The sequence below is a fragment of the Ceratina calcarata genome, unplaced genomic scaffold (genome assembly GCF_001652005.2).
Source record: "Ceratina calcarata isolate Rehan_Ccalc_2016 unplaced genomic scaffold, ASM165200v1 scaffold203, whole genome shotgun sequence".
Taxonomy (NCBI): Eukaryota; Metazoa; Arthropoda; class Insecta; order Hymenoptera; family Apidae; genus Ceratina; species Ceratina calcarata.
Window position 1 is genome coordinate 111519 of NW_017141919.1, and position 24884 is coordinate 136402.

Consider the following 24884-nt stretch of genomic DNA (forward strand, 5'->3'; position numbering starts at 1 on the left):
TTGAATTGTAAAGTTAGACACGTTCACAACAATTGACAATTATTATTCTCTTGGTTCGAATGAAAAATCAAAATTTTAGATGAAACCATTTATCATGTTAACAACGACAGGTGAAAAAAATTGGTAAAAAATTGCAGGTACATCGATACTGATGCCCCCATTGTCGACATTCATAGAAGTGCATAATGGATATTGAAACAGTTTTTACATTCCACACAGGCCATTTCTTTTGTTCTTTTTTTAATTATTCACGCGCGTCACGCGTTCCCGCTGTAGCAAAAATGAGCGCCCCGTTCATCGGCAGCGCTTATATTACATTTTGTTGTATGCATGTACCCATATTTCCACGCGAACCTGGCCAAACGGGACGCGACGGGTGACTTCGTTCCCCGGCGATGTGTTTTGTTCGAATTTAATTTCGTTTTGCTACTTCGAGCGCTACAAAGGCTATTAAATTCCATTGCGTCGCGTTGAGCGAAGCATCACGGTGCAATTGCTGTCTCTCATTTTCCACGCAATGCGATACTATTCCCGAACGCGACTCTTTATTCCTTTGTCATAACGAAAATCGAATATCATCCCGCCACACAGTCTCTTCAAGAATTTTCAATTTACAAAACGAAACACGTTTTTTGATATCATATTCGGTTTCATGAAATTAAATTTGATCACCATTGAACTGAATCAGACGTAAAATGTAAGCAGCAGATAATTAAATCAAATAATTGTAATCAAACCAATCAAATATAATCAGTCAATATGTATATCTCACCATTTAATTCTATGTTGGACAAATGCAATGTAATCTGCACTTCTGATAATTAGAAATGAAGTAATGTACTATCCATACAACTTCTAATTGTAAGATTAGGCCCGTCATCTGATTTCATGTACAGTTTAGTATTTACGTTTTAATTAATTTGATATATGAAAATAAAACAAGCCAAATGGGAGACTTGAAACTAGGCGATTGAGGAAAAGAAAATGGATAGAAGAATTACTTTTCTATCAGCATCCATCTATCGAAACTCTTCCACAGTATACGTTCTCTAGCTTTCGCGGAATCAACAGAAATACAGTGTATATTTGACCTATTTTCTTATACCTATGATTACAAGTAAAATGAGACGGAAAATCCTAAAAGAAAAGATATAACCAAAAATACAATAAAAATATCGCATTTAACTATAAGAAAATAATTTATAAAATTCTCTAAGTGGCTCTCTTTTATGCATTGAATCCTAACAATCATTTTTCCTTAACATCAAACGATATTCCTATCACGTTTAGGACTTTGTCATTTGAACCCAGCCCAGGAAACCTCAGTAAACCACAGAACTTTCATCAGCCTGTCTAAAAAGCAACGAATCCCCAAATGGGAACACAATCAACACCCGTGGCGTGGCTTCGGTTCCTGTTCTCAGCGAAAATTCGCGAAACTCCTTCGATGTACGGAAAAGCACAGCGGAAGACCGTCGACCGTTTATCAAATATCCGTCGTTAATCCAGTTAGGAGCAATCCGGCAGGCCCTGACGTGACGCCGCCGGATTGTAAAGAGAGGATATAGGGGCGTCCGCGCGGATACCGAGTCCGCGCTGATTGCAGCGGGTAATGACGAACGGGGGCCAAGGGTGAGCAGCAGCCTGGAAGTAAGTAAAAATTTAAAATTTAGTTACCGCTCGCGTGCGCCCGACGGTTTGCGAACGCCGCGGATGTGGGACAGGATGAGTCAGCCCGCGTGTTGAACGTCCGATATCGTGGAACAGCGTTTCTCAAACTTTTCTACCTTGGACCGATGCTGTATATTGAGAATTCTAAGCGAAACGCGTGATATACATTAACACACGAATGAATTAAGAAGAGTTATTTATTAAATCATTAAATATTGAATATAAGAAGCTTGAAATAATTAATAATTTTGTCAAATTATTATCCTATTATTTTCACAATAATGAAATTCAAGATATAACCCAAAATACAATAAAAATATCGCATTTAACTATAAGAAAATAATTTATAAAATTCTCTAAGTGGCTCTCTTTTATGCATTGAATCCTAACAATCATTTTTCCTTAACATCAAACGATATTCCTATCACGTTTAGGACTTTGTCATTTGAACCCAGCCCAGGAAACCTCAGTAAACCACAGAACTTTCATCAGCCTGTCTAAAAAGCAACGAATCCCCAAATGGGAACACAATCAACACCCGTGGCGTGGCTTCGGTTCCTGTTCTCAGCGAAAATTCGCGAAACTCCTTCGATGTACGGAAAAGCACAGCGGAAGACCGTCGACCGTTTATCAAATATCCGTCGTTAATCCAGTTAGGAGCAATCCGGCAGGCCCTGACGTGACGCCGCCGGATTGTAAAGAGAGGATATAGGGGCGTCCGCGCGGATACCGAGTCCGCGCTGATTGCAGCGGGTAATGACGAACGGGGGCCAAGGGTGAGCAGCAGCCTGGAAGTAAGTAAAAATTTAAAATTTAGTTACCGCTCGCGTGCGCCCGACGGTTTGCGAACGCCGCGGATGTGGGACAGGATGAGTCAGCCCGCGTGTTGAACGTCCGATATCGTGGAACAGCGTTTCTCAAACTTTTCTACCTTGGACCGATGCTGTATATTGAGAATCCTAAGCGAAACGCATGATATACATTAACACACGAATGAATTAAGAAGAGTTATTTATTAAATCATTAAATATTGAATATAAGAAGCTTGAAATAATTAATAATTTTGTCAAATTATTATCCTATTATTTTCACAATAATGAAATTCAAGTATGATTTTAGTGAAGTTCCTTTTGTCAAATCAAATATAACAATTTCTTGTTTCTCTGTATAGTTGCATTTGCCTTTGGTTCGTAATTTGGTTACTCGATTCTATTTCGATTCGTTGCCATTGTCTCTATCTAATTGGCTGATTGTGAGATTACAACCAAGGGAACAACTCAATTTTACTGCATGTACACCGTAATTATATTACAGCTGTAAAACACAGTCTTCCTTCTATATTCTTTGACCTGACGTGCAACGTATGTAGATTTCTTCAGTATAAACTCGTGAAATGTTGAAAATGATTTTTATATAATTCAATCTGTCCATATGTGAGTGTCAAGAGTTTGTTATCTCGAAAGGAAACAATTTGTCCAATTAGGAGGATAGAGAGATGAGGCCAGAAGTTTACAGAAAACCACGAGCAGGCGGTACGATTTTGAGAAACGCTGGCAAAGCGCGGGAATACTATAGAACCGCATCGCAAGGGTGTAAGCTTTAATAAGGGCTGCCGAATTTCACACTGACTTGGCTCGCCACGGATCCGGAGAAAGGGAGGCTGAGTCCGACCAGGGCGAGGGGCGCGGAAAGGGGAGGGAGAATCGGGGGAGAGGACAACGAAACGGGAAAGGGAGCAAAGGGAGGCGTGCGGCTGATCGAGAATAAAGTCTCGCGTTCTAAGCACGGGTCTGAACGCTCTTCTCCAACGCACCGTATACTTTAGCCGGCCCGTTCGATCAACAGCCAGATTATTAGAGTATTAGAACTTGTCTCATAACTCACGGGCCTAATGGCCTTTGACCCGGCCCGATACCCACGCCATTCCGTATTGCCTTTGACGCGATTCAGGATATATGTTCGTTTTCCGGACTGCATCGTTATTTTCTTTCTTCTCTTTTTATCTGGTAACAAAGTTTTATGCTTAAGATAGAAAACGTTTTCTACGGTATTATATAACTTGTAGGTTGTCCTTAATTTGGTTTCTGGTTTTTTTCCTGCGATTGCAGTTGCATGCACTAGTTACGGTAGATTCATGATAAAATTTTTTCCATATCTAAATTACTTGCAAACGTTAGGGAAATGCGCGCCCCGAGTCTCGAGTGCCTCGGGAAATTCCATCGGTGAACACCGAACCACGGTAAAAATCTGTGAAGCCAGGATCTCGACCGGGTTCCGCGTGCCGAGACGAGAGAAGCGAACAGCTGCGACAGCGGTTCTGCACTCGCAACGGGATTGTTTTAATGCCATTTAAACTAATCGAATTAGAGAATGAATCAATGTGACGATACGAAACGATAAAAGAGGGAACGGTCCGGGTGCGGGAGGGATCGTGGGGGCGGACGAGAACGAGGACGGAAGGTTCGATACGGGGGGGGGGGGTGGCTGGATGGATACGCAAAGGGGGCGCATGGATGTGCAACAACAATCCCCGTCCTGCAAACTCCGCAGCTGCCAGGCACAGCGCCCGCTCGACCGGAAGTAACACGACTACTGCCTACCACGCGTCTCCGTCTCTCCGATCCGATGTTTCTCTCTTTGTTTTCCTCCCGTTCCTCCCCTCATCTATCACCCGTCCCGTCCTCCCGTCTCTGTTTAACCGTGTCTTGTTCCATCGCGCGTACGTTCTTCGTTTCTTCCATCTCGACCCCTTAGTCGCGATTCGCACACCCTTACTGTCATTTACATGCGTGCACGTGATACAACCGCGAGTTCGTTCGGGCTCGTTTCCCAAACACTCAGGCCCAGGCCCCCTTGGTTTCGTCTTCTAGCGTGCAGAAAAGAGGCGCGAGATCGTGTCTTCTATAGGTTTGGTACAAACGATCTCGCGGTAAAACATAATGGAACTGGACATGTATACTTAGCATATTACTAATAGGGATAAAGGTGCTGCCAGTAGAAATAGAAATAGACGTGTGCAAAATATGTATTTTCATCCTATACATATAATGATTATACTAAACGTAAGTATTGAAATAGATTGACGAATTTACTTTACTGTATGTATAAAGAAAAAGCGTTTGTTTGTATGCTAGCAAAAATCTCAAGCACTGAAGTGATGGTCAATAACTAGAGTATTTACAATGAAAAGGCAGTAGCTTTCTTGAGTATCATAAGATAATTTGCAAAGCAATGAACATTATTATGAATAATTATGAAGTCGAAGAAGAGTAACAATAGAGAAAATTAAAAATCATTTTTTTTGTATTTAGACAATGACGTCACTGAGCAAAAGGCAATTTTAAGGCAGGGAATTGTAAGGCAGTTGTCACTCGTTTGGCGCGCGGATTTGCGCAATCATTTGGAAACGTCCGGCCGTTGTAATTTGACACGCGTGCCAATGTCAGATGTTTTAAAATTACGACTTCTCCCGCGCCTCGTCTGGTATCGGCTAATCCAAAAAACGTTCTTGCGTCGAATCGAATTTTTTCTAGCTGAGCGGAGTCGCACGTGCCAGTATCGCGTGCTGACTACGTGTACCGTTTAAAATGTAAACCCGATTTAACCGTGAAAGTGATCGAGAAACAGAGTTGGAGCAGGTTCGACGAATTATGTTCCAGCGTACCTAACAAAGAATTCTTCGAACATACGAAGCGAATTTGGAAGCGTGTTCTGAATTGAACGAGACGAGCTGTATATGTATATGTATAATAAACATAATCTATACTATAAAATTATACAAATAAAATAAAATTAAAACAAAAGTATAAAATGTGTTTCTCTAAATTCTAAACGAAGGGAAATTGTTAGAAAGTCCTCGAGCTCCAGCCGCTATTTCTACACACGAGAGTAATAAAATCTTCCCCACCAGCAGCCAGACTCTCTGTATTACACACACTGATATCATACGATGTATAATGAAGCTCCTTTTTTGATTTTAAAACGATATTTGGTCGAAAATCCCAACCAAATAACGATTTACCATTACTGTTTGTTTCTCACATACGAAGCGAGTATTACACAATCGGTATTCATGCTCTCATTGCAAAATACGCCTATTAAACCTATCGGTGGCAGCATTTTGTCAGAGGATACAACGACGAAAAGCGAATAATAAAAAGGGGCGATTAATACTCCCGTTTGGTGTGCACGCAAAATTACCGCGTTCTCTCTTTTTAATAGCGTATAAAAATCAAAAACGCGATCGACACTCGGTTGACGCGCTCTCGAGTGTTGAAAATGGCCGCACTCGCGGCGCGGAATAATAATAATTACGATCAAGTTGTAATGTCTCTACACGCACTTAAACATCGAATTAACCCAGGCCGAGCCGCCCTGGGCTACGTTCACAGTAATATCCCTATTACACGTCTTTCCTCTGTCCTCCCCCTACGGGCCATGGCTGTGTTCCTCTTCTACACCTCGCCAGTTTACGCGCGCGCCCCGTTCTCTCATTAACGTGTGCGTGCCGTTGCACTGCACCACGCTCTCGCCCTCGTACAAACCGATCAAAAAGTAAGCAACGCGGACGTCCTTTCGACGAACGGACCGGTGTAATTAAATTCCTTTGGGCGATTATTTAACCGATCGCCGCGCCGTTCCACGGTGAATTTGCATTTTCAATAAACGGGAAACGGTCCGCGTGTTCCCGTCCACGGTATGGGAAAATCTCCTGGGGTGTTCAGTATCGAATTAATAAATCCTGGTCGTTCCCGAATGGTTTGAGGGCATTTAAGAATAAGATAAGTCTTGATTGTACAAATCAGTATGTAATATAATCATTTATTGTGGTTCAAATTTCCGAAATACAAATGAAGTAATGTGAGTCAATTGTAAACTAGACGATAGTGAACTTAAATAAAAATCAAATTCTCTTTATTTATTGATTATTACAAATAACTAAGAAAGGAATATGTTAATGATTTTATGGTTACACACTATTTTCCACACTATTTCGCTAACACGCTTTTTTAATTATATTAAACAGACAGTAAGATTTGATAGTTCCAAGCTGTGGAAGTAGTATAAACTATCATATATCAGACACTTACGCGTATATCATAATCTGGAAGCACCCATAATGTAATACAATAGAAGTGCACGTGACGCAATTCTTCCTACATAAATCGTAACCTTTGGCTGCGATTAATCAAACGTTGCGCAATTTCGAGTTAAAGATAGCGAGGTGAGCGTGCATCAAGCCGTCCGTCAGTCGTCGGCGTCCTGGAGTTCGCGCACCGAGCGTCGCGCTGATCCAACCCTCCGAAAAAGCAGCCGGCGAGAGGCCGGCGGCAGCAACCCTCCTATCGGCGTCGCTCCGCCCCGTACCACCACCCTGGCAACCACCCCAATAGCGCCGCGGCGCGGTACAGTCGCCTATAGGGTTGCACCGTGAGCGCCGCTGCACCCTTTTACGCTCGCGACCCTTCGCTGCGCTGCTCCGCCGGTCCATGCCCATCCATCCGCATCCCTACCCGGGATCTGCATTCTCCCCGCGTCATCCATCTCGTCCGCGATACTCGCCAGCTGCGGAATATCGCGTGGCTGTTAACTTCTCGCGGATATTTCTCTCCTTTCGAGGTTACCCTCCCCCTGCTCGTCATCGAACCACCCCTTTCGCGCCGGTTTCTCTCTTAAAATATATAACACGTTCTCTTACCTTCCCTCCTCGTTGCATCCCCGACGATCCTCCTCGCTCTCTCGCCTCGGTGTTTCTCACCCCCTGCCGCATGCACGGTGGTCTCTATTAGGAACTTCCATTTTTCTGCCACAATGACGTTACTCGGTTCTTCGCTGCCTCTTTCTCGCAGTGCGAACATGGCCGGGGAGGGAAACGGAGAATCCGAGGACGGCGATGGGCGAGATTCTTCTTGCGAATGGCCTTTCGTCATTAGGGAATACGAGGAGGGACCCGGCTGTCGCGAGGTCGCGCTTATCGTGATTAAAAGTCTCGCTGCTGCTAAGGAGGATCTTTAATCAGCGACCACCTCTTCCTTTGAAACCAGACGGAAGGTTTTGTCGTTGCGTTTAAGGAGTCGGGTTTTAATAGGGCCCGGATGGGTTGATGCGTTTTCTGCGAGTTATTATCATTATTGCTGTGTCTCATCTTTATTTCACGTCGTAATCTAATCGTTATGAAAAGGAAGAAAGTGTACACTGAATGTTTATGGACCATAGGATATTGCTCGGGTTAATGATGATTCAAATGGATATTCAAATAGATTGTAAAGAAAACAAACGCAATTTATTTAAATGAGGAATTTCTTTATTATGTTGTTTGGAATTGACAACTTTTGTATAGGTAGCAGCAGAGAAATAAGGCACTCAATCGATTCAGTGTTGATCGTCTTGTTTTTACTCGTTGTATACACATTGTAACGCAGATATTGAATACATTGGGGAATATAAATGCGGTTTTTGTAGGGCAAACACTCGAATGGAAAACGTTGGCGATTCGTTAACACGAATATTGCTGAATTAGGTTCCCAACCTGACTGAGTTCTCCCGGTTTATTTGTATTCAGATATTTTACCATTTCACAGATATTTTCATACCTACATTTAAAACATTTTATAAATGAACACAACTGCACTTATATCGAAAGAATCCTAGTATTTTATTGAATACTAATACTATAAAGCAAAACGCAGAATACTAGATTCTTTTTATTTATGTATAATGTTGTTATTTACACATATTATTCCCAAAAATATCGGTGGAAAAGCGAAGTCCCGGGAACAAGAATTCCGGAACTAAGTGGCGAGGTAATCTGAAAAGTGGCCCGGTCGCATAACCTCGGTATCCAAGGATATTATTCATCAAAGTAAACCGTACAAAAGCGAAGCCCCGGGAACAAGAATTCCGAAAATAAGTGGCAAGGTAATCCTAAAAGTAGCCTGGGCACACCGGGCTTACGTCTCTATTCGCGTCGAAGTTGGCTCTCGCCTTGAAAGATACCTCTAGCCCGGAACGGTCCAGAAGCATCATCCTCTGCCCCATTCCCTCGTGTCCCCGGCATCCCCCGGGATACGCGGCGTGCTCCCGGTCGTGATTCACGGCTGAAGAGGACACATCGACTTTAAACCTCAAGCAGACGGGCAACCTCCAGACCCTGGCGCAGAGTCTCCTTTCATTAGTTGGAGTAGGAAACCAGCCAGTCAGCCAACCAACCAACCTACCTACCTACCAACTAACCATCCATCCAACCACCGCAACGACCTACCCACCGCACCACCACTGCCACACACCGCTGCCATCATCACCGACGTAGCCCAGGCTTCCATGATCCACTCTCGTTTCTGGCGCCCGGCTCCTGATCTTGCGTGCGGTTGACTCGTTTTCAATGAATACAATGCCGGGGCAGATCATATTGAATATGAAAACGGGAAATCAACGAGTGCTTCCCCTTTCCTCCTTTGCCGATCCCGCTGTCTCTCTTTTTCCTTCTATCTCGCCGGTATCCCTTTCTCCCTTCTTCGTTCCGCCGACGAGATTTCCATCGCGGACCGTGGACCCCGAGGCGGGATTTCCACGGTAGCTCCGCTGCTTTGTCGAATCGAGTCAAAGGGATAGAGAACGCGGCGGAACGGGGGAATGAACAAAAAAATGATATCGTGTCCGAGTATCGGACTTCATGAAAAACCTCCGACAGCGATACCCAGCAACGGACGCGGCTTAACCGCTGCATGGCGGATTAGTGACAGAGTCGTGCTGCTTTCCTGGTTAACCCGAATCGCCGACATTGCGCGCGCTTTCTGCTCGATCTATGCTACACGCGACGCGAACAGGGTGTATAGGGTTGTTCACTCGATATTACCACTTTGATTCTATTATGCAAAAGATATTAAATATAACGTTGAATGGGAGAGAGGCTTTCGAGAGAGGCTTTCAAGAGAGGCACATTCTGGTATGTTTGCTATTTTGTATGTAGAAGAGATATGAAAGGCAGAAATGGGTTTTCTTATACTGACCGGTGAAAGTTTATATTCTGTACTTTATATGTATTCTTGATTTTATTTTGACTTTATATGTATTCTTGATTATTCTTGATCTTATTTTGACTTCTAGAATCACCCTTTACAATTTTTCGTACCAGTAGTCGTACACTCTCAATAGTCACATGAAATAATAATCCTCTGATTTGGTTCAAAAGATACTTTGCATCAATATCGTAGTTTTTCTAATCACATTCCTTATTGATTCTTCCTCTATGTTAATTAAAAAGTAGTACGATATGTACGGTTCGGATATTGAGGGGCAGATGATACGTGCTCGAACGAGTTCGAACTTCGGTTAATGTAATACTCATGCAAACGCGTTAAGTATTGTATTTCTGTGACGCAGATATCTTTCAACCTTCCGTCTATCCTCCCACATCTTGGATTTCTTGAACCGTCTCATGGATGTCGCTCGTACCTCGATACTCAAGTCATGAAACATTTGTAGGGTTTGTAAAAAATAGTTGGTAACATTATAGGAAACGAGGCGTAATGAAAACGAGCATCACTTAATTATTAATTTTTATAGAAACATTTCACAATCTTGCACACTAGTATCTACACAAACTGCAAATTACTGTAAGAAATATGCAGGATATACCTAGGGAAAGTGAAAATATACAAAATATCTAACGCAGAGCAACATACGTAATAAACATAATCTTTACTATAAAATTCTACAAACATTCAAAACAAAAATATAAAATGTGTTTCTCTAAATTCTAGAGGAAGCGAAATTGTCACAAAGTCCTCGAGCTCCAATCGCGATTTTTACACACAAGAGTATTGCACGCAATCATTGCGAAGGGTCGAGTTCGAAATTGAGCGAGCAGAGAGATCGAATAAGCGAACTGTTAACGGTTTCGTCGGATTGTGTTTTCTTTGACATCGCGTCAGCTCCCTCGCAATATATTTGTTTCCATGGTCTCCGCAGTGACGAACACACTTCGTTAGGCGATCCACTCTCCGTTGTTTCCAAGCGCGGGCAAACTATGCACTTTACCCTCTAAACAACCAGTACCTTTAACCCACTTACGACCCTAACGTGCCACGTAGACACGTATTCACGGCCAAAGTCGACGAACGAGGTTTTATTCGTGTCACGAGCTAACTGCTAACGCCGTCGTTCCTTTTATGAGCCTATACGTATAATTGTAGTTTTATAGACCCGAGTTCAACGAACACTTGTTATTCAGTTTTAACTGTTACCCTTACTTCGCCTTACAAAAGTCAGTAAACGTTATTTAGTTGTAATTAAAATTATAACTAAAATAACTTTCGGAGCAATGTTTGATAGTATCAAAAGCGAATTTCTTTCAATTCATATTTTGTGTAATAATGATAATCAATATATTAATATTGATCTCAGAAAACCGAACTACGATACCGCGAATAATCTACATATTTGACACGGATTAAAATCTAGTAACCTCGTTTACGAATAAAGTCGTCGAGACTTAATACAGAAATTTCCAAATCCAGCAGACTGTTTAGAGGAAAGCAGGCATGCGAAAGGGCCGAGCGAAGAGAAGGAGGGAAGATACGTAGCCGAGGAAACGTAAGATCGTCGGAGCAGAAGGGAGGTCGGTATAATTAGCTTTTGCAGATTTTTCGACGACGTTCCGGGGAATGGTACGGTGCGAGTGGTGGGCTGGTTTCACGAGTAGAGATGCTCGATTCTTCGGATGCTCTCGCGTATGGGCAAAAGGCTGGTGCCGGATGGGTTCTGTTGCTCCTCTCCTCGGTAGCGTTGTCGCTACCGCAAGAGTATTGCACGCAATCATTGCGAAGGGTCGAGTTCGAAATTGAGCGAGCAGAGAGATCGAATAAGCGAACTGTTAACGGTTTCGTCGGATTGTGTTTTCTTTGACATCGCGTCAGCTCCCTCGCAATATATTTGTTTCCATGGTCTCCGCAGTGACGAACACACTTCGTTAGGCGATCCACTCTCCGTTGTTTCCAAGCGCGGGCAAACTATGCACTTTACCCTCTAAACAACCAGTACCTTTAACCCACTTACGACCCTAACGTGCCACGTAGACACGTATTCACGGCCAAAGTCGACGAACGAGGTTTTATTCGTGTCACGAGCTAACTGCTAACGCCGTCGTTCCTTTTATGAGCCTATACGTATAATTGTAGTTTTATAGACCCGAGTTCAACGAACACTTGTTATTCAGTTTTAACTGTTACCCTTACTTCGCCTTACAAAAGTCAGTAAACGTTATTTAGTTGTAATTAAAATTATAACTAAAATAACTTTCGGAGCAATGTTTGATAGTATCAAAAGCGAATTTCTTTCAATTCATATTTTGTGTAATAATGATAATCAATATATTAATATTGATCTCAGAAAACCGAACTACGATACCGCGAATAATCTACATATTTGACACGGATTAAAATCTAGTAACCTCGTTTACGAATAAAGTCGTCGAGACTTAATACAGAAATTTCCAAATCCAGCAGACTGTTTAGAGGAAAGCAGGCATGCGAAAGGGCCGAGCGAAGAGAAGGAGGGAAGATACGTAGCCGAGGAAACGTAAGATCGTCGGAGCAGAAGGGAGGTCGGTATAATTAGCTTTTGCAGATTTTTCGACGACGTTCCGGGGAATGGTACGGTGCGAGTGGTGGGCTGGTTTCACGAGTAGAGATGCTCGATTCTTCGGATGCTCTCGCGTATGGGCAAAAGGCTGGTGCCGGATGGGTTCTGTTGCTCCTCTCCTCGGTAGCGTTGTCGCTACCGCTGCCGATGCGGCGCGGCGTAGAACCCTGGTTCCGTCCGGCTCTTCAGGCTCCTCCGCGAGAGGAGGATCCGACGTCGACAGTCGGCGCACAAAGCTTATTATGCCGGCTTGGCTCTCTTCAGGGCCCCAGAAGAGGATGGGCTTGTGCTCGCTCTGCCATGGCACAAGTTAAGTTGATAGCACTCGACGAACATCCTTCCTGTCTACATCCTCGATTCGGCTACGAACCTTCTACCCATGCTACCTCCTCCTTTACTCGCGTCTCTTCTTCCATGCGCCACTACTCTTGTTCGCTCTTTACACGAGCGAGGTTGCTCTCTCGCCGCGCCGTCTGTCTATTCACTCTCTATACGTATTTACTCTGTTCGGTGCCTCGATGCGCCTCTTCCCTTTTGCCGTCGGCGGAGCATCTTCGTTTCTGCCCCCTCTTTCACCCTCCTATCGCGATTCCACGCTTTTCGAGGCGAGTCTCCTCGTTGGATGTCGGACGTCGAGCCTTCCAACGGGGCTAGCCACACTTTTCCTATCGAAAGATGCAGACAGATTGCGGTACTTCAAGATTTCAAATCAATTTTTTACAAGCTTCGTTTAGGATCACAAAGACAGGATGAGTATAATAAGCGTCTATATAATAGTAACGTTCAGTGATTGTAGATATTATGAGAATTAAAAAACGTCCGTTCCAATTTGTTACGCAGCGAACGTTTCAATCCCAGCTGAATCCCATTTTTTCAAATGATAGGCGTTACATCGAGTCGTGGGTGACATTATTCGCGTTTGTGAGCGTCAGTCGACAAATGGGAAGTCAACAGACTTTCGACCATTATTTACAAGCATTATCGCCGGCGGACGCGCGTAAACAGGGATATATTTGACCCCGCGCGTGTTTGCTGCGCGGCGAAAATCGTCCGGTGACAAATCACCGAGGATGGTAAAACGCGAAAAACCTCAACCAAATTTACCCGCTCTTTTAACGGGTAAATACTTTTACCACCGACTGGATTCAACGCACTTTGCCCAGCCATCGGCCCCATTGATCGGACTTCTGCCCGATAAACGATACTAAATGCCAGAATGCGTTAATAAGTTCTGTACTATTTTTTTATCCGCATTGTTCGCAACAATTGAATGAATCTTAATGGCGATCAGAAATTTAATATTGAATCACGTTCAAACAGTTCCGACTTCATTTGTGAAGTGTATCATTGTAGTATGTCGTACATATAAATGTAAAAGTTGAGTAAGAGTTTGAATAACGACATTCAGACTTGTAGACGAAGAACTAAAAGAACGTGAAACCGAAACGATCATCTCATGGTCACAAACAAATAGATAAGTGAAAGAACACTATTAAATACTCTATTGCTACACTCACAGAAATTAATGGTGAAACATGTAACAGATATTTACACTTTATATCCATGAAGACTTTGAACTTATATGGACCGTATAAAAACACACGAACGGACGTTTGTTACGCCACCTAGCGTAAAAATTTTTCATTAAGATAGTTGAAGTCGTAAGAAAATTTGAAGAGGAACCGGCCGAAATTTGGGTAACAACGATTCTAGACGCGGGATGGTGTACCGGAGAGCTCTGTGGCTCGACTGATCGCCTTCTACCTCGAAAAGCCTTATATAGGCTTCCCCGAATTTTGTGGTCCACTTAACTAGAAAACCTGGTGCTTATCCGACTCCGGAGCCGCTGCAAAATTACACGCTTCGGCTTATCAAGCCGTGAAACTGGTATTAAGCGTCAGACGAACGAACGCGCGGGCGCTCCTGCACGCGCGCGAGGAGCCTTCGCCGGAGCCGGAGAGCTGAACCCGGAATGCACCAGTAAGCTCGTTTCCTAGGGTACCCGCTATAACTATATACACGGATATCGTTCACCTGACCGATCACCCTGACTTTTCGATCGGAACGTCCGCGTCCGTGCCGAATCGACCACCCACCCCATCCCCTTCGCCCCCCCCCTTCCCACCTCGTGGACAAACGGCCACTTTCCCCCCGACCACACTCCTCTCTCTACTTTGTTCCCTCCTTTTGTTTCCCCCTTGTTGTTTTAATTTAGACGGGGACGAAGATCGGTCCTGCACTACATGAACGTTGTTCATATTGTTGTTTGATATACATTGTGAAAAATCTGTCATTTATGCGTGAGTGTTTCAGACATCAGGTAAATAAAAATTGAAACTATAAGAATTGCATTTAAAAAAGAATTGGGAGGACAGCTTGGGAACAGGTTTTAATATATACGTATTATTCATCGTTTAATTCTAGCAATAAGTATCACGTTCCTCAAAGCCAAGGTTCCTCCGAGTGACGATTAATTCTGCGTCGTCGGATTAACAGCAACTAACACGATCCGCGTCGAAACGTTTCGAGAGGCGTGAGTTATATCTCGTCGGAGCGACGACTCCGCGTCTCTTGAAAACGATGGTGAACACCCTCGCGGCGCGGGCGTATTCTACACGTGTATCTAGTGACGCGTCGCCGCGAGATACACCGTTGACGCGGTGTCACAGTAATTAATTTCCCTCAAATTGCTTGAGAAACAGCGAAGGAACTTTGCTCGTCGCGCCGCACGCGCCGCCTGCGAGTTCAAATTACAATTCGAGAATGCCGGTTAAATGATGGGGCTTAATTGAATTGCAGCTGGCTGGGAACTAATTTGCATCCGCCTTCTTGATGCCACGAGGAATCCTGGAATCGAAACTCGGAACCTTGCGTAAATACGTGCCCCTGCGAATAAACGATTCGATAGCCGGTATCGAGAGAATGTGAGTCGGTATCTGAAAGTAAAGGAGTGCGAGAGGATAAGGGAGGAGGAAAATAAGGCGGATGAGAAAACTGAGAAACAGGAACAGATGCCAGGGTTCTTCATGTCTGGCTTCACCCCCGTCGAGTCAACCTCGACAATACCCGCGGGCCGACAGACTTCGCCTCTATCGAAAGATCCTCCCTTCAACGGCTAATCTTCTTTTAGCTGACACTCGATTGAATTCTGAGGCGATACGCGAGGAAGCTGAGAATGTAAACTCGTTGCCTTTTCATACGTAAAACGTACGTACCTCAGCGTAACTTACTTTCTTCACAACAAAATAAATGTATATTGAAGACTTTTTTTTATTAAATTACCATAAATATGAATCATAGATACGAAACTACTTATAATACGAAAACATATAAAAAGAAACAATAAAACAAATATACTCATTATCAAGTGTCCAGCAGTAGATGTACTCAGCAGACTCACGTTTTAATTTCTAAAGAAAACTCAAATTCCTTTTGCCGAAACGTCGCCTCGTCTTAAACTTCTCAATAAGCAGCGCGTCAACGACACCCGGGATCAACCATAGGATTCCATTACGAAGTTTGCGCGTTAAAAAGGAGGGCGCGGATTCGTTTTGGTCGGGGTAAGTAAATTGTTTTCGTGGAAACTCGCAGCCGTCGTTTCGCATGTTCCCGAGTCAGTCACGGAAAGTCGCGCGCGCGTTTCCATCGACGTTCAACGCACATTTGCTATCGCGCGTAGGTATCGTGCATCATTGCACGGGACAGAGATGCAGCGTCATGCGCCACAAAGAAATATGTCATCATCCACGCGTGAAACTGTCGGCCTGTCGTTAATTCGCTGACGACAGCTCGAGGGGATATTTGAAAAACACATTTATTGATCAAATTAGTGATTATCGTAGATGTGATTGAATTGGAGAGTTATAATTGGCATATGCGTATAAAAATTGCAAAACTAATAAGAAATCGTACGTGGATTACAAAAATTGTATTTTACAATTCGACTTGCTTTACACAATAGAGACCGTCCTCTGTGTCACATTCGGGGTTCATTCACAATTTACTTATAGATATAAAAAGTCCGTTCAATCTCCAGAATCAATTTCCTCGTCCAGCTAACAGCTAAAGCGTTAAAAGCAGATTAAAGATCGGGGCATTACAGCATGGTAGCCATGGCCCATCGAACGATCGTGGAGAAAAGAAAGAAAGAACGAGGCGACGTGAGAACCGGCCGTGAGTTATTGACGGCATCGATTTCAGCTCGACGGAACGGCGCACGTGACCAGAAGTGGCCAGAAGGAACCCCTTCGTCCACCGGGTCTCGTTTCCGCCACGGGTTTTCGTGCCTATCGTCGTGCTTCGACGATTGCCCGCCGCGCTATTCGCCGAGTCAATCGCTTGGCGCACAATGGAACCGGCTTAAACGGCAGTAATTATATTTGCGGCCGAGTGTCGGTCGAAACGCAATTTAGGGCTCCTATCGAAGCGCCAAATCGTTCGACGATGGCGCGTGGGACGAAGTTTTAGTAAAGTTCGGGCAGTTCGAGTTTCACGCATTGGAGTGGCGTTCTGTATTTACTGACAGAAAATTTTCAAACGAATATTAAAACCTGCTTTTAATAACGAGCCAGCCACATTTCATTATTTGTTACCTAAATATTTGTGGTCGAAACATGAAGTTTTTTTACTACACAGAATTAGTTGCACACAAAACTTGTAAATACATTCTCTATTCTTCTATTTCATACGTTCGTTAAAAATAATGTACGTAGTTTCAAACAATAAAAAACCATCTACTCGACTAGTCCCTAAAAGAGCGTCGGCAAATCTCAGTTACAGTTCGTATACGCGTGAAACGCGTCAAGTCGTGTGTCCTCCGCCGAGCATCGAGGCAGTTTCCGGTGAGTTTCGCCTTAAAGGTGAGCCGGGTACATTTCACGTTAGATACCAGTTATAAGGTACTACTCATGGTTGTGTATTTGGTACACAACCGGGTACGCAAGTTGTACGCACATATTGTGAACGCGCGGGGCAATTGCATAGGCGGCGTAGGAGGGTGCGTGGCGGTGCACCCCCGCCTCGTTACTAATGGCAATACAAATCTCGAGAGTCATCGAGCGCTCTTCAATCTGAATGCCTTCTGCTCGTGACGTCACGCGCGCGCGAACCCGCGGTCTCTTTCCCTCTTACTCCGCTTCACCTCGCTCCCTTCGCCGCCCCCGCCCTGTCGATGCTGTGCTCGCTATCGTCGTTCTTTCTCGCCAGAAGTTTGTTGTGTTTTTATTCCCGTTGAATGAGTCAATCGCTTCGGCTTTGCATCCGCGAGCGCAAGTACTTATTGAGCGTGCGGCGCGGCCTGGGGCCCCAATGGGAACACTCGAGGCTCGTGGAAGGAAATGGGAGTCGTGGTGAGCGCGAGGGGTGGGGCCTTCACTTAACTTTCCTGATTACATCTCGTGCCCACATGTGGTGGCACTTTTGAAGTCTCTTGCGTCGCGTGCGCCGTTCCAAATTGTTTAATTGCGTCGCATTACCTTTATCCCTTTCTTCCTTTCTTTCGTACGTTCCTCTTTTCTTCTACCGAGCACGCACGGGCTGCCTCACAAAACCTGTGGGTCTCGTTCGATTTGGTTTTTCCGAGAAGGAAGGGGAATCGAGGCAAAAAGTTCTGACGATCCGACGTGCTGCTCTAATAGAGTAGGTCAGGACCATTTTTGTACCACTTCCCTGTGCATTGGTTTGTAAATAGAGATGAATACGCGATGCGATTGGTAAAAAGAAAACGAAAATAATTGGCGCATTTCGTGATTTCATATTCAGACAGACAATACAATTAGATTAAGTCTACTCCTTTCATAATCTTTATCCAAATACAAATCATGTTTATCTGATATTTTATATCTATTGTACAAATATATTGGAATGTGAAATATTAAACTAGAGAGTCAATAAAGCCACCTCAAGTAAGAATAAAAAATTGCGAACAGTTAATTGCTTGGACGACCAGGATCGATTCGCGGGAATAAAGAGACCACTAGAAGTTCCCGATACGTAAGGGATCGGGCTCGGGGCCACTCTGTTACCCGTGAATCGAATGATAATGAGATTGTTTGACGGGGCAACGGCGGCGCAGCGTCGGTCGGTGGGCTGGTTGGTCATCGCTCCGGGCGATCCTCCGCCGACGATCGGCCGACCGATCAACCGCCGACCGCGTGTACGTGCACGTGCGCTCGCAGGTATCCAGCCGCACGAGCACCTTGCAGGTATTCAACGGGCGCACACGCGCGCCTCCTCGAAACTATGGTATCCAGCATGGTCCATAATGCGAACCAGCAGTGCAGCAGGGCGTCAGTAACGAGATGCAGGAAGTGCGGGTGAGCTCCTCTGAGCGGGTGAAGCGGCGGTGGCACCGGGGTAGAGGTGTACATGGCAGTCGAAGGAGAATGGAGAGGATGGTAGCGAGAAATAGAGAGAATTAGGCATGGGCCGGAGAACCGAAAGGCGTGTTGAGGAAGACGGATGGATAGACAGATGGATAGATGGATGGGCAGATAGAGGCAGCCCGGTTGGTGGAACGGAGCGAGAAACAGAGAAACGTCGATGGGAAAGGGATGGAAGAAGGGACGAAGGAGGGAGAGAGGCGAGTGAGGTGGAGAGGAATGCAGGTTGCAAGCAGACCTGCTACGGTACATACCCTCTTGCCCGAGGGCGAGGGCGAGGCCGAGGGTCGAGGGCACTGATATCCGCCCGAATGACTGCCACGTAATCACCGGCTAATTATCCGATAGATACCCGGGAGCTCTCCCGATGCCCGGCGTCAGCCGCAACCGTGCTCCCGTGTAGCCGGTAGCTACGGATCGAGAGACGGAGCCCGGGTTGGCCAAAGGGAGGAACGGGAGCAAAGCGGAGAGGAATACTGCCAATATGGCGAATATCGGCGGATTCCATGGAACGAGCAGCTCTCTGATTGTCCGTCTCTCTCGGCGTTATGCCATCTCTCTATGCTCGGTATTCCTTCTATCGTTCAATGGCATCCCTCGTATCAGTCCCAACGACGAATGTCAATATCGTGGCTGGTATGTAACGACGTACGATATGGTCACGTACGGATGCATGCTTTTAACCCCGTTAATGTATCATCTTTCAAGCACTTACTCGAACGTATCAGATTTGCGAAACCACGCATCTAGTTGCAAGTATTTATGCAAAGTCATGTTCTTCATGTTCTGCATTTTATTGTGCAGTCCATTAATACAGATAAATATCTGACTATTAAATGTCAATTACGCGTTCATCAATGACCACAAAATCGTATGCAACTGTATCCACGGGCATGAGCTAATTGAAGTTCTCGTGTATTGGAATAAACAGGATGCCGCATATGGTATTCAGCGATGAATTTGGCATTACGTACTGCTATTCATGATGCAACGACATCAGAGCAATTAATGACCTTGCTAGTGGTAATGAGGCATGTACAGTAACTTAATTAGTAGTGAAACAAAACTCCTTTATTCGCAATTATTCGCAAATCCGTTCGATATATGTATTGGCATCTCGAACGTTTTACGTTCCATTTTATGTAAGACGTAATACGTGTTTGTACAATCCCTTTGTACAAAAACCGTTCAATTAAGCTGCAATCCCAAATCCATCTTCCCCGTAGCCGTCCAAACACCGACTTCCCAGATTCTATTACTCTGCAACATCATCAAACGGTAGTTTCCCAACGGCCTCACTTATGGAAATCAGGCATCCCGCCGCGTTCGTGAAACCAACACGTCCACCCGAACCACGTTTCATCCTATTCAGTCGGCGCGTCTCTCGCCGGCCTCGTTTCGGAACGGTTAAAAGTCAGCGGCAGTCCGACGCGCGCTGCACCTATCGCTAAGAATAAGAGGGAAAGAGAGACGACGAACGAGGGTCCGTAGAATAATTAGTTAACGGTATACGACAACGGGAACGCATCGGCCCGTGCACCGTCCTATATCGAAGATAACCATCTAGATCCCGCTCCGACTAAGCCTGAGTGACGTTTCTGTGCGGGCCTGTCCCTGTCCCCGTCGTCGAGTGTCTCTCTTCCCAAAAACTGATCCCGTGCATCGGCTGCATCCTGCGGGGGTATTTTCTCGTCGAACGCGCGCCCGACGCGTCCACCCTCCTTCTTCCGAGGAGCCGGTTTCCCCTCGACGTCGAGGAAAAACACAATTCGCTCGTTTTTCAGGGCCACGTGGCCCAGGGCCGCGACAATGCCGATTCATCGCGGCGACACGTAACAGATCTGGCCACGCACCGTTTGCCCCCGGACCCCTACCCCCCGGAGTTTGTACAAGCATTTGTCACGCTCCGACGGATTGGCCCCCGGGGGCCGCACTGCGAGAAGGATACAAGGGAAGAGGCGCGTATCGCTCCCTGTACGCGCACTTTGTTCCGCAAAGGTGAAATTTAATAGCTGTTTAATCGATGGTTCACGATCAACTATCCGGTGAAATGTTTGTCGATTGTAATTTGTCTCTGAATCAATTAACGAGGAACCTGTCGTTCACCTTCATTAGTATCGTCTGTAAATGAAATTGCGTCAAGAAAGGTCAACCAAAATGATCTTAAGAAACATAATGCACATCTTGCTTTTCTTTAGAAGTAAAAAGTCTTTTTGTTATTTCTTCTTGATCTTGGATAAAGACGATTCGATTCTCAAAGACGAAACATAATGGATATTTAAGTATCGTTGCCTGCGGCCTGATACACAATCCTGGACTAACATTGTCGCAACGATCACGCGGCAAACTCCTCCGGCAATTTAATAGCGAGATAAACAATCCTTTCTATAGGGATACTTTGCCCCGGTCGCAGGAAAACAGGGCACGTATCATTGTACGATGCTCCAGGCATATAAAGACAACTTAATGGGGCCATCTCCACAGTGGTCGACAACCTTTCGTTCCGCACTGTTTGTGCACGTAGGGAACTACTCGTACATGTGTCTCATAATATTTAGTCACCAAGGGATAGGTTTACTTAAGGAAAATATAGAATAGACAAATGACATTTTTATTCTAGTGTACTTTAATAGAATAATTTGACTTTTACTAATGAGGTACATATTTATCTTTTACTCTATATGTAGTATTATTACTTCGTTCTATTCTTCTTTCGATCCTGTAATGTACGTAGAATATTTATTTCAGACTTCAATTAGAATCTCATGTATGAACGTTTCCAATGTCTTTCTCTTTAGTTATTTCTTTAATGCTTCATATTAATGCTTTAGTGACCTTTTTCTTATTAAATTAATTCCTACTTTCTAATTCATCTTCATTACCAATTTAGTATTTTTCTTTGCGTAATTAATTTCCTCATACCTCGGAAATCTTTAACAAATCCTATTTTTGTTATTCTAACCCGAATGTCTTTTTTTTCTTATTTTTTGCAGGGTTTCAGTCGATCGCCATCCTTGCACACTCCGGCAGAGTATCAGTCTTCCGGATCGGTCGGATCGCGCGCAGCCCTTATCGTACTGGATTCGTCCAAAGGAAAAACAGGCCGAGGAGAGGAAGACAGCAAAGTAGAGACTACCCGATAGAAAAATACGGTCGGTCGTTCGGGTGAAGTATTTCAATGAATATGAAAGTGACGGCCGCGTAATCCGGGCGAAATTTATCTGACCTCCTGGATATATCCCCCATCGGATCGCGTTGACCTCTGGGTCCACGGAATACGGCCAGCCCTCCGCTCTCAGGCCGGATAACGTATCGAGGATAGCGACGTCGCCGAGGCGGTCATTCGTTTTAACCGTTACCGGTCGCCTCGCGTATATTACGCTTTGCCACGCGCCGATTGATATACAACCCATTCGTAATTACCCTCACGGTCCATTGGGAGAAATTGGCCGCGGCGAATGCGTTAATTAATTCGCGTTCAATCGTTCGGCTCTTCGACTTCCCTTCGCAAGGCACCCGGTCTTCGATCACGGTGAAAACCTCGATTTATATCAGTTACGCAAACTTGGAACTTTGCCTGATCCGCAATATTTTTTATCATATAATCCTGTGTCATATGAATATGAATGTACGTTAAATTTCGTGGAACTATTGAAAAGACATTGAGGTATCAGTTCAATTATTTATTACACTAAAGCTCAACAATTTCGCCAATCACCTATGATTGTACGTACAATCCTATCAAAAAGTGTCAAAGCCATATATTAAATCATCAGACACGTTAAAAATTCATTGTGACTTGAAAAAACACGTTGAATTTTATAAACCTTACTTCTCTGTAAATATCATTTTTCTTAAAAGTTTATCGCTTCAAATATTGGACATACTTTTTTATCACATTTCTTAAACTCCTAGCCGAGATCTTACGATTCATACTTAATCTAAGATACAATAAAAATTATTTCTTTCTATGATTTCAAGTAACAAATGTGAATTTAACTCCTAATAAAGCATTCGGTGAACGAATGATCTGTCGTTAGAGAACAAACACTCAAGTGAACTGCGGTAAACAAAAGAGGCTCGTCAGAAAAGCATTCTTTCCACTTGCGTGAAACGCCGATATGACTGATGGACCGCCAACTTCGCAATGACGTGCCCGAGGACAAATTGGATCGTTCGTAGGGAGTAAAGCGTAGGAAACAGAGGGAAAAGGTGAGACGATTTGTCGAGAGGCTACAGGCCTGTCGACGGGAACGTCGTCTGTCGCGTCGGTTCGGAATGTTCTCTATTTCTCGAGTAGTCGATGCACGTCGTCGCGCCCTACCCACGAATCCGAGGATATATTCGGGATTCCCCATACTTTTCTCGGTCATTCCGTTGAAAGCTACGCGAACGCGTGGGCGTCCTTGTTTACACGCACCTGCGTCTGCGTGCGTATATAACAATGTCACGCACACATTTAACTCCTAATAAAGCATTCGGTGAACGAATGATCTGTCGTTAGAGAACAAACACTCAAGTGAACTGCGGTAAACAAAAGAGGCTCGTCAGAAAAGCATTCTTTCCACTTGCGTGAAACGCCGATATGACTGATGGACCGCCAACTTCGCAATGACGTGCCCGAGGACAAATTGGATCGTTCGTAGGGAGTAAAGCGTAGGAAACAGAGGGAAAAGGTGAGACGATTTGTCGAGAGGCTACAGGCCTGTCGACGGGAACGTCGTCTGTCGCGTCGGTTCGGAATGTTCTCTATTTCTCGAGTAGTCGATGCACGTCGTCGCGCCCTACCCACGAATCCGAGGATATATTCGGGATTCCCCATACTTTTCTCGGTCATTCCGTTGAAAGCTACGCGAACGCGTGGGCGTCCTTGTTTACACGCACCTGCGTCTGCGTGCGTATATAACAATGTCACGCACACACCACGCCCTCGTTTATTTCTTTTGTTCCGCGTCGCAGTCAGGGGTGCCACGGACCAGCCTCTGCTTTCGACAATCGAGCGGACGTGCCAGATCGGAACGATAAACGCGCCGCGGCCTAGCCAGTCGAATCGAAACCGAATCTAAACCGATATTTCTCTGAAAGAGGTCACAGGAACCGAAAAAATAGATACAAGCTTTGGGCCTCTTTTGTGGGACTTTTTACCCGACGATGCCCCCTTCTATTTGTGCAAAGCTCAGGGTTAAGGGTCTTTCTTGCCTGTAGGCATTCCTGTTTTTTGTGACTGGATATATTGTTCATCATAATTCAGATTGAGAGGATACTATGATTAAAGATCGTTTACATTTTCTTTGTATTATGAATAGCTTCCGCCTGTAATGGATATTTTCTATGTAATAGTGAAACTTTATGTAAAATCTGAAGACGAATTTCACTGTTCTTAATGTTTAATCACTTTAAGATCGAAAGATATGGTTTCGTGGGAAGTTACTTTGAATTTGTGACATAATGAAAATATCTTCACGCGTCACCGCGTTCCGTTCGCGCTGCAGGTATCGATATTACTTGCTGGTCGGCCATTTCTCGAGTTTGGAAAGACGCGGAAGAGGAAGCAACAATCGACGCTGCGCGGCCGGCAGTTTTAACGACGAAACTTGCTGCCGTTGCCGAGCTTTCCATTATTTTGCCGCGTTTCACCGTGTACGAATCCAGCGGGTCTGCTTGTTTGTGAAGATAATAACGAGCCCGTTTGCGCCGCCGGCCCGCATCCTATAACAATTTACCGGCTAATCGAAAAACTTTGTTAAGATTGAAACTTGGTTAATTAGCATCTTTAGCGGATCGGATGCTTACGTCGGGTGGCCACCGTCAACCGGAACAACCCGAAGAAATTTGTACAAAGTGCAGCAACTATCGACTCCGCGGTGACTAATGATGCTAATTTCATTTTCAGTGTGGACAAGTTTTTATTTGTTTCCACGCCTGATCTAACTTTCTCTTTTCTTGGCTTTAATTCATTAGTGATCGTTAGTCACTGGAACTTAACAATGACGCACCAAATGTATTATAGGTAGATTTCAGGTTTTTATGCAAAATTAAAGTTATAATAAAGTTTAGCTATAAAGTTCCTTCAACCGTTTGTAAAGAAATTTTTTAGATCTTACAATTTTTAGATGATTGAACGATTGATTTAATTAATTTCATTTTTCGTAACAAATTATTTAGCACATTATTGATACTAAATTGAGGAAT

The 24884-nt window shown here is 44.4% G+C and overlaps 1 long non-coding RNA gene across 1 annotated transcript; it reads right to left on the reverse strand.

Annotated features, from left to right (window-relative positions):
• Window positions 1–6563: 6563 nt before the first annotated feature.
• On the reverse strand, window positions 6564–11447 carry LOC113463945 (uncharacterized). The gene is made up of 2 exons (XR_003388779.1): window positions 7370–11447; window positions 6564–7236 (listed from the first exon to the last, which is right to left on the reverse strand). It is a non-coding gene; the product is annotated as an uncharacterized LOC113463945 (long non-coding RNA).
• Between the last annotated feature and the right edge of the window lie 13437 nt (window positions 11448–24884).